This window comes from Equus asinus, chromosome 5 (genome assembly GCF_041296235.1).
Source record: "Equus asinus isolate D_3611 breed Donkey chromosome 5, EquAss-T2T_v2, whole genome shotgun sequence".
NCBI lineage: Eukaryota > Metazoa > Chordata > Mammalia > Perissodactyla > Equidae > Equus > Equus asinus.
The window spans coordinates 42,192,947-42,205,783 of NC_091794.1; the positions used below are offsets into that span (position 1 = coordinate 42,192,947).

The 12,837-nt window shown below is 38.4% G+C and overlaps 1 protein-coding gene across 9 annotated transcripts in view; it reads right to left on the minus strand.

The window, feature by feature from the left end:
* KCNMB2 (potassium calcium-activated channel subfamily M regulatory beta subunit 2) overlaps positions 1-12,837 on the minus strand; it is a 223,797-nt gene that overhangs the window by 124,321 nt on the left and 86,639 nt on the right. The window lies entirely within an intron of this gene.

The window sequence follows — 12,837 nt, forward strand, 5'->3', positions numbered from 1 at the left end:
GGAGAGGATATTATTCAGCCCATGACAGGATGGCAATGGGGACAGTAGTGAGACAGCAGTGGCTGCTCACAGGACCCCCTGGAGGGCAGGAATTGTGCCTTGCCTCAGCATTGTTCCCAGTGTCTTTCATGGTGGGCATTTAATATATGTTTTGGTACTGAGTGACAGCCTCCACTTAGAAGAGAAGTAAGATTCTGATCAAGTCTCTTCAGCCTTCTTTTCATAAGTGAGTTTTATCAGTATTTTGACATTCTCATTTAAATAATTGTTGAAAATACTGACCACGATCAAGGATTGAAGCCTTCTCTGTGCAGCCCTCCTGTGAGTTGAGCAATGGACCATGATTTTTAGGTGGGTTTATTTAGCTAATTTTAAATGACCCGAATATATTGCCCTGCAGACCACATTTCTCCCCAAAGATGTTTTGTTTATATGTTTATTTCACCAAGGGTCTCCATGAAATTTTTATTTATGTGCTTATGGCCAAACTGATTCTTCAAAAAGGGTTTGAGGTGGCTCTTAAAATGTAGACAGAGTACATTTAGCTTCATCTTCACTTATCTCTTTCATGACCTTGTTGCAAATGTGAGTAGTGTTGATTCGGCTTGTCTGGCTTCTCAGTGAACCATGCAGGTGCCTAGTAATTGCCATTCTCTTGTGTCCACAAGCCACGTTTTTAGATTACCTTTCTGGAACATTGACATGGACTTCCCTGGTCTGCAGGTCCCCAATGACACATGAACATTTACATCGAATAGACAAGGAGGACTAAAGTCTAGAGGTCTACACAGCTGCTCCAGGGGCCAGTAGGATTAGCTGGAGTCATACTAGAAAGGTTTATTGGGGAATTCTGTCCTAGGACAGCCACTGTAGAGTATTTGTAGTGATGGAAAGATGCTAAGAAAAGCTCAGATCTGAGACAGATGACTTTTGTGGTCTCAGTCTTGCCATTTATTATTCTCTTGACATTATATTACATATTTATTGATTCGTATATTTATGTATCCTCTCGCTCTAGAAGACAAACTCCCTGAGGGCAAGAACTTCCCCTGTCGTGTTTGCTGCTCTATTGCTAGCCCTCGGATAAGTTCCTGATGTTAAATGAGTCACTTAGATACTTTGAAGCTAAAATTGCTCCTATGTCAAATGATAATACTAATACTTGTTCTGCCTCATCTCAAGGTCATTGAGAACACCTAATGAGACATAAAGGCAATTTATAAACTGTAAAGTGGCTTGTGAAGATAAGTTAAACAGCATAAAGGTATGTGGCTTTGAATGACAGGAAACAAGATAAGGAGACATTATATAATAAAGAGCTTTAATGTCACATAAGGAGTTCAGACTTGATGGAGTGCAAATCAAGCCTTTAAAGGAATCAGTTCATTTGCTGGGTTGCCAACTCACAACTCAGCTTTTTTTTTTTTTAAATAAATGTTGAATTTGATTAGAGAAATCTAAAATAAAATACCTATTGCTATATTTGAAAGCACAAATTGTTGAATTTGCAGGTGGCACACAAACCCCTCTTTCCTCGTTAATAAACTCTTTCAAAGGTGTGACTGCCCCCTCGGATGAATCCTTTCTGTGAGAAATGCCCTTTGGTGAAACCTGAAAGGTCGCTGAGAATTCCTTGAAGCTCTTTGTTTAAATAAGCACATGAAAAGATTCCTCTGTCAGCAAACAAATGCCACAAAGCAGAATGAATTTAACACCTTTTGGGAGTCCATTAATTTACTTTTGGTGGCATTAGGTAATGAACACTCTTATAGCAAGGTCACAGTTTCATTTTCTATCAAACAACTATCCTTTCTCATGTATGATACATGAAGCATATTTCTTGCTCAGGGCAAAATGTTTTATTAAAATTATTTCCTTTGTTCTTTTGTATAGATTCTCCTTTGTGACAATAATGATTCTCTGTGTGACATATCTCTTTAGGACATACATTGTATAATTATACTAATAGAGCTTAATCTAATGCTATGTTAATTTTCATCCACTATTTTCTCCAAGAAGGATGACACTATTGTTTACACGACAATGCAATTTCTTTTTTTTCGAACTGTGGAAGATTTGTATTAAGGGCAGTAGAGGAAATAAGTCTTAGGATACGAGGAGGTCTTTCTCAGTCCTCTGGGTACAAAGGGTCCCTAAGAGTTACAGAGCAAATCAGTCTTCATATCCCACCCCTGCTCCTACTACTGTATTCTATTATCCAGCCATGCTTGATGAAAGGGAAAAATACATCCTGTAGCAAAAGGAGTGCAGGCCATGTTTGGCTTCAGATCCATCCCCTCTGTCACTTGGACTTGAGTTTTTACAGCCTTTCACCCAGACTACTGGAAAAGCCTCTCAATTGCTCTTCCTACTTGTCTCTTTGCACTCCAATCCACCTTCTCTTCTGTTGCCGGAGAGGTCTTCCTAAAATGCCAATCTGATCATGTTATCCATTCTATGCTCCCATTAAAGTCCCCCAACTCCTTACTCTGGCATATGAAGTTCTCCATACCCTGTCTCCAGAGAGGCTTTCCAACCTTCACCCTTCTCCCTCATCACTAGCATTCCCAGATGCCTCTGGGCAAAGCCCAAATGCACTTTGACTCTGAAAGTCCTGTATTGGCAGTTTAAGTGTTATACAAAGTGAGATACGAGTGCTATCTTTCAATGCATTGATGCTACTTTTGGTATCATGTAGGTTCCTAGAAAGCAATTTTGTAATGTCCAATCTTTCTAATAGTATGAATGACTTAAGGAATGAAAAATAATCTATCTTTAATTTGTACTTTGTTAGATTTACAATGAAGTTCATGGTCGTTCTAAGTCAGAAAGAAGTCATTTGGAGATGAGATCAGCAATGACTTCACTGTTTCAGAAGGTAGCAGCTTAAGAATTAAAAGAGAAACTGACATCGTCTAGAAAATATTAGGGAAAATTTTCTTCAAGGCAAATGTAGTGGAGGGGTTAAGAGCATGGGACCTGAATTTGCAAGGTCTTAGGCTCACACTTGGAACACTCATTTATATGCCAGGTAAGACAGCTTATTACAATAACGACTTTCAAGGAATCATGACTCTTGCATACATACCTTTGTTGAGTTCTCTCCTATATTGACCCTAGGCTTGGGACACTAGAATTTATGACACAAACAGAAGCATGAAGAGTGATTATTCATTGATGCTTTCTCTCTGTTGCTGCTTACTCAGAATCCTTTTGCCACCAAGTGAAGAATTCCGGGCTAGTCTCCTTGGAGATGAGAGACCACATGGAGAGAGAGCCCTTGCGGTCCCAGCGCTCGTACATACATAAGCGAGCCCAGCCAACACCCAATGGAGCAGAGATGAACCATCCTAGCTGAGCCCAGCCCAAATTGCTGAACCAAAGAATTGGGAACAAATAAGTGATTATTATTTTTTAAACCACTATGTTTTGGAGTGGTGTTGTACACAGCAATAGCTACCTGATACTCTGAAAGACCAAGCTCCTTAATTTCTCTTAGATCCATTTTATTGCTTCCAAATGTGGCAAATTTTAGTAATTTAGGTGTATTGGGAAGATCAAGTGAGATAATCCATTTAGAGATCTTAGCAGAATAAGTGGCCAATAAATGTTAATTTGACAATATTATATTTTATATCAGTAACTATTATAATGATTAAAAGGTCATTACAATTTGCAGTGAAATAATACAACGTTTTTATGCTTCTTATTTGATAGAATTTCTCTGAGATACTATTATCTACTTTTTATAGGTGAACAAATAGAAATTAAATGATATGCTTGATAAGCATTTTCCAAGTTTGATCTTTTTGCATTGTGTAACAGATGATAAAGCTCTGATTACACTTTTTTAGTAAAATGTCATGGAAAATGTATAGGACTTTATGGTGTGCATTTTGGATATGGCCCTCATCCTTGGGCATATTTTATAGCCCTCAATAATCAATCTACATCATTATTTATTTCATTTTTTATCTTGTATTTTATGTGTCTCTAAATTACCTCAAATCCTTTTTAAAAACTTTGAAGAGGTATCAAAAAAAGAGAATAAATATAAAAATACATAAAATACTGCCTAAGTAATGACATGGCCCTTTGAAGAGTTTATGATGTGAGATAAAGTTGAGTAAATGTTTAGTATATGAAGGGAATAGTTTGGCAAATGGTATTCTATTTTTGGGGTTATTTATGAGACAGGAAGTTTATTTCTGTGACTATATAACACTTTCAATCCTTTAGAATAAAAACACCCGTGCTCATAATCATGAAAATATATTTATTCAAATTCAGAGTTAGTGCCTTTGAAATATTCTATGTGACCTTGGTCATACCATTTCTGAGATGAGCATCAAAACAGATTACATAATTTTTAGCTAAATCTCAATGCCTTCTGTTATCTTGATCTATTTAATTTCTCTGAACTTTTTTTTTCTCATCTGTAAAATGGGATAATAGCAGTCACCTTGCCACATTGTGAGGATTATAGATCAGGTATATATTGCACCTGGAATAGTGCTTGGACCGTAGGAGTTATTCAATGAGTTGAAGACATATGGAGCAGAGCTTCTCAAATTTTACTGTGTACGTGTATTATCTGGGGAATCTTCTGGAAGGTCAGATTCTCATTTAGTAGATTTGGGGTGAGATCTGAGACTCTGCATTTCCAGCAACCTCCTAGATGATGATGGTGCTTATGGTCCACAGACCATACTTTGAGTAGCAAGCACAGAGGGCAGGGGTTGGCAAATTACAGCCTATGGGCCAAATCCAGCCAGCTGCTTGTTTTTGTAAGTGAAGATTTACTGGAACACACCCATGCTCATTTGTCTACGTATTGTCTATATTTGCTTGTACTCTACAGTGGCAGAGTAGAGTGGCTGCAATAGAGGCTGTATAGCCCACAAAGCCTAAAATATTTAGTGTCTGGCTCTTTACAGAAAAAGATTGTCAATGTAGGTGCAGAGTAATGCGAGTTCATAACACCTTGAGGGGACAATGTAATACTGTCAGAAGGAGATGAAAGGATCTATTTGAGGAATCATCATAATGGATCTCGTGGGGGCCTCAATATAGGGAGCACAAGATTCTGGGACTGGGTGGGACTTGATCTCGGAGTGTCAGGCACCCTGTACAAGATGTAACAGGGCCTGATGACAAGTGAGCAGCCTTTGGAGTCTTGGCCCTGCCAGGACTATCTTGGTGACCCTGAGCAAGTCATTTTAACCTCTCTGAGTCTAAGTTTACTCATCTGTAAAATGGGATTCATCAAATCAGCTCATGGGCTCTATTAGAGATTTAGTGATTATGTGTGAAAGATATTTAACATTTAACCTGAGACTGAGTAGATAATAACTGTGCTATGGTCTATGTGTACCCCCAAAATTCGTGTGTTGAAACTTACCCCGTAAAGTGATAATATTAGTTGGGGTCTTTGGGAGATGATTAGATCAGGAAGGCTCTGCCCTCATGATTAAAAGAGGCTTCCGGGAGCTCCCCAGATCCTTCTGCCATGTGAGGACACAATGAGAAGTCTGCAACCTGGAAGAATGCCTTCACCTGACCATGCTGGCATCCTGATCTCAGACTTCCAGCTTCCAGAACTGTGAGAAATAACTTTCTGTTATTTATAAGCCACCTGGTCTCTGGTATTTTGTTATAGCATGCCAAACAGACTAAGACAAACTGTTACTACTGTGTTGGCCAAGAAGAGAGAGTCTTGTCAGCTGTGAGAGACATGGTGGCTAGAATCTCTAAGATTTTGTGATGCACAGAGTCAAGTGGATAGCTATTTCCTAGTTCCACACAGTCCATCTTGGTGAAGGGCTCTGGAGAGAGCTTGGTCCCGGCCAAGTGGACTGGGCCTCATGTTGGAGATCCAGTCCCGACGCTAATAGTTCAGAACCCAAGATAGAAGTCTTATTACAGGGATAAGGAATGTTCACAGTAATAAAAATAATGATGATTTTATTGAGTGCCTACAATTGTCAGCTACTGTAGTGAACATTTTGCACACATTATTTTATTTAATCTTCTCTCAAGCCCTGCAATGTAGGCACTATTCTCTTCTCTTAAGAAAGGAGAAAAATGAGACTCAATAAAATTAAGTAATTAATCCAAGGTCAACCATGTAATAAGTGGCAGAACTGGATTAAGATCCAGAACTGTTTGATTCAAAACCTATGCTCTTTCTACTTGGCCGTGAGGTTCCCATGCTGTAGGCGAGAGGGGAAGGCTGCAGCTTGGTGTAGAGACTAGTGCTCAGGGACTCACACTATACCTATTGGAACCCTCGTTAATTGTGGGAACATCAATGCAGGTTCCATTCACTGCTAGGAAGGGGGTCTCCTAAAAACACAGCTAGGCTCACTCATGATTGGGTAGGAGATTGTGTGAGGTTTAGAGGGCAGGTTGGATAATAACAATAACAGTAATGATAATGATCATAGCAACAGTTATCATTTATAAAGTACCATGATGGGCCCTGTGCTACATACACTATATCATTTAATTAACATAACTTCCCAATGAAATAGGAATTACTCATTTCAAGACAAGTTGAGTAGCTCTGTCACAAAGCACGTGTGGTTTCCATTATGAATTTAAGCGTACAGGTAAGCTGACCTGTGGAGCATAGGGATCGATCAACTCTGGGGCCACATCTTAGCTCTGATATTAGCTAACTGGGTGAGCTAGGACAAGTCAGGTACTCCTCTACGTTTCAATTTCCTTAGTGTAAACAGAGGGAGTTTCACCTAATAATATCTTGTGGATATCCCAGCGCTCATATTTTAAGGTTCTATGAAATTTATGTCAAATTTGACTAATATTACTACTAGGAGAAATTTGAACTTTGAAGAATTATTGTCTGTAGGAACATGTTGAGAGTTTTAACTTTCAGAGTTCATAACGTTCATCCAAATATTTAAAGGTGAGGGACCTCCATGTCTAAATGTGGGTTTGTTCTTCACAGATGTTTTGTCTGGCTGGCAACCTGAGGATTTAAAACATTCTGCCTTGAAATCAAATTGCATAATATTATGCTTCTGTGATTTTCACCTGGCAGTTGTCACATCGGATCTGGCCTCCATTCTGGAAACATGCACAGAGTGCCAAAGTGAGTGCTTCACAGCTGAACTGACTGCTATCTGAAATGTTAAAAACATCCTTAGCCTATTGCTTTGCAAAGCTCCTTTAGCAAGATGAGGGGCCAGAAGGAAATGAGTGTCTTTTGAGTACCCCTTGACTTCACTATTTGCTTTCTCTTGAGGCCCAAGCTGAGGCACCTGCCTGAAGAACCAATTTGATGGTCACAATGCAACTTCACAATGTTGATGGGGTGGGAGTTGTCTGCCAAGCATGAGATTCCTCTTTACTCAACACTGTGCATGCCAGACTTAGTGAGAAGATATTCTGGGCATATTGTAACCTTTTGGTATAGTCGTCTGAGCAGTCTTTTAAGTTAATTATTATTTTGGGAATCATTTACTGAGTCATATACTATGTGCACTCTATGGCAGTACCTACAGGAGGCTTGGAGCGAAGTAACGAAAGCAAAAGGCATGGACCCATGGGCTTCCTTTTCATTGGCTGGCATGCATTCCATCTAGATTGGGAGGCAACCAACCATACATCCATTAATCAGTGAAGAAATTCAGCTTTTAAACCATTACTGGAGAACGTGACACAGATGTTCAGAGGAAAGGGAAAACGATGGGAGAAATGGATCAGCGTAGGAGCTAAGTCTTGGAGTACTAATTAGTAAGGTGAATTTTCTGGTTGGATGCTAGGGAATAGGGGAGAAGGGTATAAAGAAGTGATAAATGTACACTGATTCAATAATGAAGGTCCAATTATCACTCATGAACAGGCAGCTTTGACTTAAACCCCTTAGTGATGAAAAGACTAGAAGTTTACTGGACCAACCTTTGGTATTATGAGCAAAACCTGTTATTTAAAGTGCACACTTTGGAAGTTTGAGAAATAGGCTTGGAAAATGGCATCTTTTTGACGAGATCTTAAGTTTTGGAGCCAATTGGCTGTCTCTCCTCCCATCTTCTCCCTTTGCTTTCCTTATTTCTCTTTCCTGGACTCTTCCCATGCATGATGGGGTTCCAAAGTGCCAGTTCCAAGATGGAAGTGATGGTAAAAGGGGGCCAGGCCAAGGTCAGACACTTGGGAGAGTGTGGAACAAAACATTAATTATGGAGCAAAAGGAGAACTGATGACAGGCCACAGGCATGACGGCAGCCTTCATTCATTGATGGAAAACTCGCTATGTGCTAAGTTACCTTGTTTTAAAATGGATTCCTGTGAAGTAGATGTTACTATCCCCACCTCACAGGTGAAAACCGAAGGCTTAGAGAGATGACATAGCTTGACCAGTGTCACATAGGGGCAGAGGTGAGGTTTGTTCCCAAGTCAGTCTACTTCCAAAAGCCAAGCTCTAGGCTGAGAACAAGAGAGTTTGAATCCAACCTGGGAGGACTGAGAACCAGCATCTAACGACAAACCCTTACATTTTACAAAGGATGCAGAGCAATTAGGTGTGAACACCAGGAACCTGGACAAATGAATTCAGGGGCCTGTCCTGTGCAGAGCAAGCCCTTTTTTGGGGCAGCATAGCAGGAAGGAAGACATATGGGCTCTGGAATCAGTAAGGGCCTCTGCCATGTCCTGGCTGTGTGGCCTTGTGTAAGTTGCTTCCACCCTGAGAGGTTTCTTTTTCTGCATTTTGCAGGAATGTAGTGACAACTGAGGGACTGAGAGATAGATAGCAGCTAGCGAGCAAGCAGCAGAGGGCCAGCAGACAGTAGGTGCTCAACCAATGAAACTCTGAGAGACCCACTCTGCATTTGGGTTTCATTGAGTCCCTTGTTTTTCTTTAGTGGCGCCTGCTATTGTCTCCTTTACTCCAAGGAAGGTGCATTTTAATCATTTTGATGTACGCTATTTAAACTTCACACAGAAGACTTAGAATATGGGCTGAGATGAGTACAGCATTCCTTAAGATGGTTGCAAGAACATCCTGTCACCTTTTCTATTAGACTGATTAACACCTTCCTGACATATGCTATAATGCCGTTATTCAAGATGAATTCTCAGGTGATAACTTCCACTTTAAAGGAATATCATTTCAATTCAGCATTCATTAGCATTAATGCTTATTAACCTACTAAAGAAAAGAAACTGCCTGTTCCTGGAGAATCATTTCTGGAAACTCGTAGCTTTCATTCTCGCTGGACTGTAGTTGTTAGAAATAGAGTTCCATTTGTGTTTAGCAGACTGTGAAGATATCTCAGAAGAAATTAAACACAGACTCCCAGTTATATTAATGTAACATAACTGGGGTCTTAGTTGGTACTTTCGAGGTCATGTTTACATGTAAGCCTGCTTTTATCATGTTTACAGCATATTTGCATGTCTGGATATGAGACAAATTGTGGTCATTTCCGAAAACGTAACAATATGCCTCTTGTGGGCCTCCTTTATGGAGAAGGTACCAGTCCCACTTGGTTCCATTACCATTCCATCTCCAGATAAAGGGGGCTGGCGGCTCCTGGGATGCAGCCCTCCCATTTTCCCTGTGAGGAAAGTGAATTCTAATGGCAGGCTGTGAAATTCAGAAAGGCTGGGAAGCTCTCGTGCTTTACAAAAATAACCTTCCAGCATGGGGCTCTGGGGAAAGCCTTGGAGGTCCGAGGCACTGCTTTGGAAGTGTGGTTCCCAGGACTGAGGGCCCAGGGGGGCATTCTTAGCTTACACTGAGGCCTGGACCCTCCCAGCCTCTCTGGAAACCCCACTCCTCAGATGAGGAAGTAACAGCACTGTCCTCACTTCTGTGGGGCTGTCTCACTGCCCACACTTTCTCTCCATCACCTTCTGTCTTTTCCTGAGAATCCTCTGTAGAAAAGATTGAAAAAGCTCAAAGGGCAATCAACCCCAGGAGGGTCTACACTGCCCTGGTAGGTGTGTAGAGCTTTTCCAGTCACTGTAAAAAGCTTTCTCTTTCAGTTTCTGAGCACTTCATCTGGGCTAGAGCTGTGATGCCTTATTTCCATTCCACTGGCTACTTCTAGCAGATGAAACACAGAGACCATTCTGCATGAGCTCTTTGTCATTGAATTTCTCACCTGTGGTTTGAAGCTGGCTTCTGCCACGTTAAGTCTGGATTTGGGTATATTCTTATTTACACAGTACTATCACATTTATGGGAGAATTAAAATTAATACTCAAGCATGCATTCTTAGTTTATCCAAGATTTTCTTCTCCATTTGAAGAGGGTATTTAAATATAATACAGTTTACTAAGACCCAGACACAGAGAGAGCTAACATTTACTGAGCATTATGCTAAGCACATTATATACTTTATTTTATCTCATTTAATTCTTATGACTGCTCTCTGAGGCTGAAACCATTATGCTCCCCATGTTGCAAATGAGGAAACTGAGGCTTAGAGAGCCTGAGATCACATAGCAAGGAAGTGGTGGAGCCAAACATTGAACCTATTCGGGCTGAATGTGGAGCTTGTCCTTTTAAACAAGCGTGCTATACCATCTTTCAGTAAGGACAGTAACAAAGCTCCACTTTACTGTTTGCTAATTTAAATATCTTTGCCTCTATGGTTTTTCTTACCAAAACTCTCAACATTTCAATAACAAAACAATGAAAGCAAACAACAAAAATCCCAGCTTTTTTTTTTTTTTAGCTTATGTACTAGTCTACAGTGTAAAGTCAAGCCCCAAGAGATGTCATCTATGTAACAGCACTTTAAAAAGCATAAATTGTCAATTTTGGCTATTTTTTTTTTTTCTCTCTCTCATTGATTTTTGCCATTAATTTTACTATTTCTTTCCTCTTATTTCTTTGGGTTTGCTCTATTGCTCACTTGAACTGAACGTTCAGTTCAAATTTTTGGTCCTTCTTGTTTTGTGATAAATATATTGAAAACTATAAATTTTCCCATAAATGCTATTTTAACCATATCCTTCATATGTTGGCATGAGATGCTTTTACTGCTCTTCAGTCTAAAGTATTTTATAAGTGTGTATAAATCAAACCAAAATTTCCTTCTTTGAAAAGACAAACAAGAGAAATCAATCAATGGCAAGACTAATTAAAAAGATAAGTGAAAATACTTGAAATACAGAATGAAATAAGGAAAATAGACACAGTAAAAAATAAATTAAAAATATAATAAAAAACAGTGAATCATTGATGCTAATAAATTTGAATGAAATGAAACTGACAAATTTTTGGAAATGTATCAAATGCTAACATTGACCTAAAAAGAAAGAGAATTGGCTAGATATGTAACCTAAAGCCTCAAGGTTCAATAATCTCTGAATTAATTTATTGGTGTAAATTCAATTAAAATACCAGAAGAATTTTGAAGGGAAACTTGACAAATTAATTCTAAACAATGTATAGACAACTAAAGGTCCAGAAGTAGCTACAATAATTAAAGGAGGGAAAAAAAAGAGCAAAGAGGGGAATTTTCTTACTCAATACTAAACATATAACATTATTAAATTTAAATATTTAAAGCATATTAATAAGGCCACAGTTGTATATTATAAACAACTTCACAAACCAGTGGATAAAAGAGAGAATTTTACAGATAGTGTTGTGAGAATTGACTCATCATATGGAAAAAAAGTTGATCCCTACTTCACTTCATATGTAAAATGTCTCTAATTAAAATAAATTCTAAATGAGAATAGTAAAAATATAAAGAAAATGGAAGGTGATGTTTGAGAATATCTGTAATTTCTATATGGGGAAGAATTTCTGGAACAAGACCAAAAGACCTTAAAACATAAAGGGCAAAGGTGAAAGATTTAATTACATCAAAACATAGATTATATTCAATGAAAGAAAGCATAGGTAAAACTATCAGAAGATGACAAACTGAGAGAAGTTATTTGCAAAGTGTAAAACAAAGAATACTAACATCTAAACCATACATGCTGGTAATTATAAATCAGTAAGAAATGGCAGGAAACCTAATAGAAAAATGGACAACAATATTATTTAGAGGATGAGATATCTATGTGCCACAAACTGAAGGATATAATTAACCTAATAATCATACTAAGATATGAACAATATAAAAATTAGAGAAATGCAAATTTAAAAAACAAGGAAATACCACTCTCCATCTGTCACATAACAAATATCAGCACATCAAATAATGCCATGCTTTAGCAAGGAGACGGGGAATTGGAAAATGATACAAAAATCTATCAGTGACATTAAGTACGCAAAATCAGATGTCTGGATATATATACATACCAAAAAACTCTTCAATAGATTCATAAGAATATATGTGTGGCGATGTTTATTTGCCAAATTGCTTATAGTAGCAAGGAGGTAAAGCAATTTAGGCGCCTACGGCTAGGAGAACAGATAAATAAAATGTGATCTATGCATACTGTAGAGCACTAAGCAGAGCTTGGAAGTGAGGTTTATATGAAACAGGAATACTTCACTCAAAAACAGTGTTAAGAGGACAAAGAAACAACTTATTTATAAAATGCTGCTTTTTATATAGATCAAATATGAACAACAATACTATGGATATTTCAAGAATACGTAGATCTCTAACTTATTTTTAGAGATTATTTTTATACATTATTATATTGAAGCATTACTGATACTCCTGCTTGAAAATAATAATAAATCACTATGGCTTTATTCGTTTTGCTTGAAACAAAACCCTTATTTTTCATGAATTACTAGTAAGTATTTGTTCAATGACTATCTTTTTTACTTTAAGGCAGTCAGGATCATGCCCATATTGTTCATTTCTGTATCCCCAGAACCTAAAACATTATGAC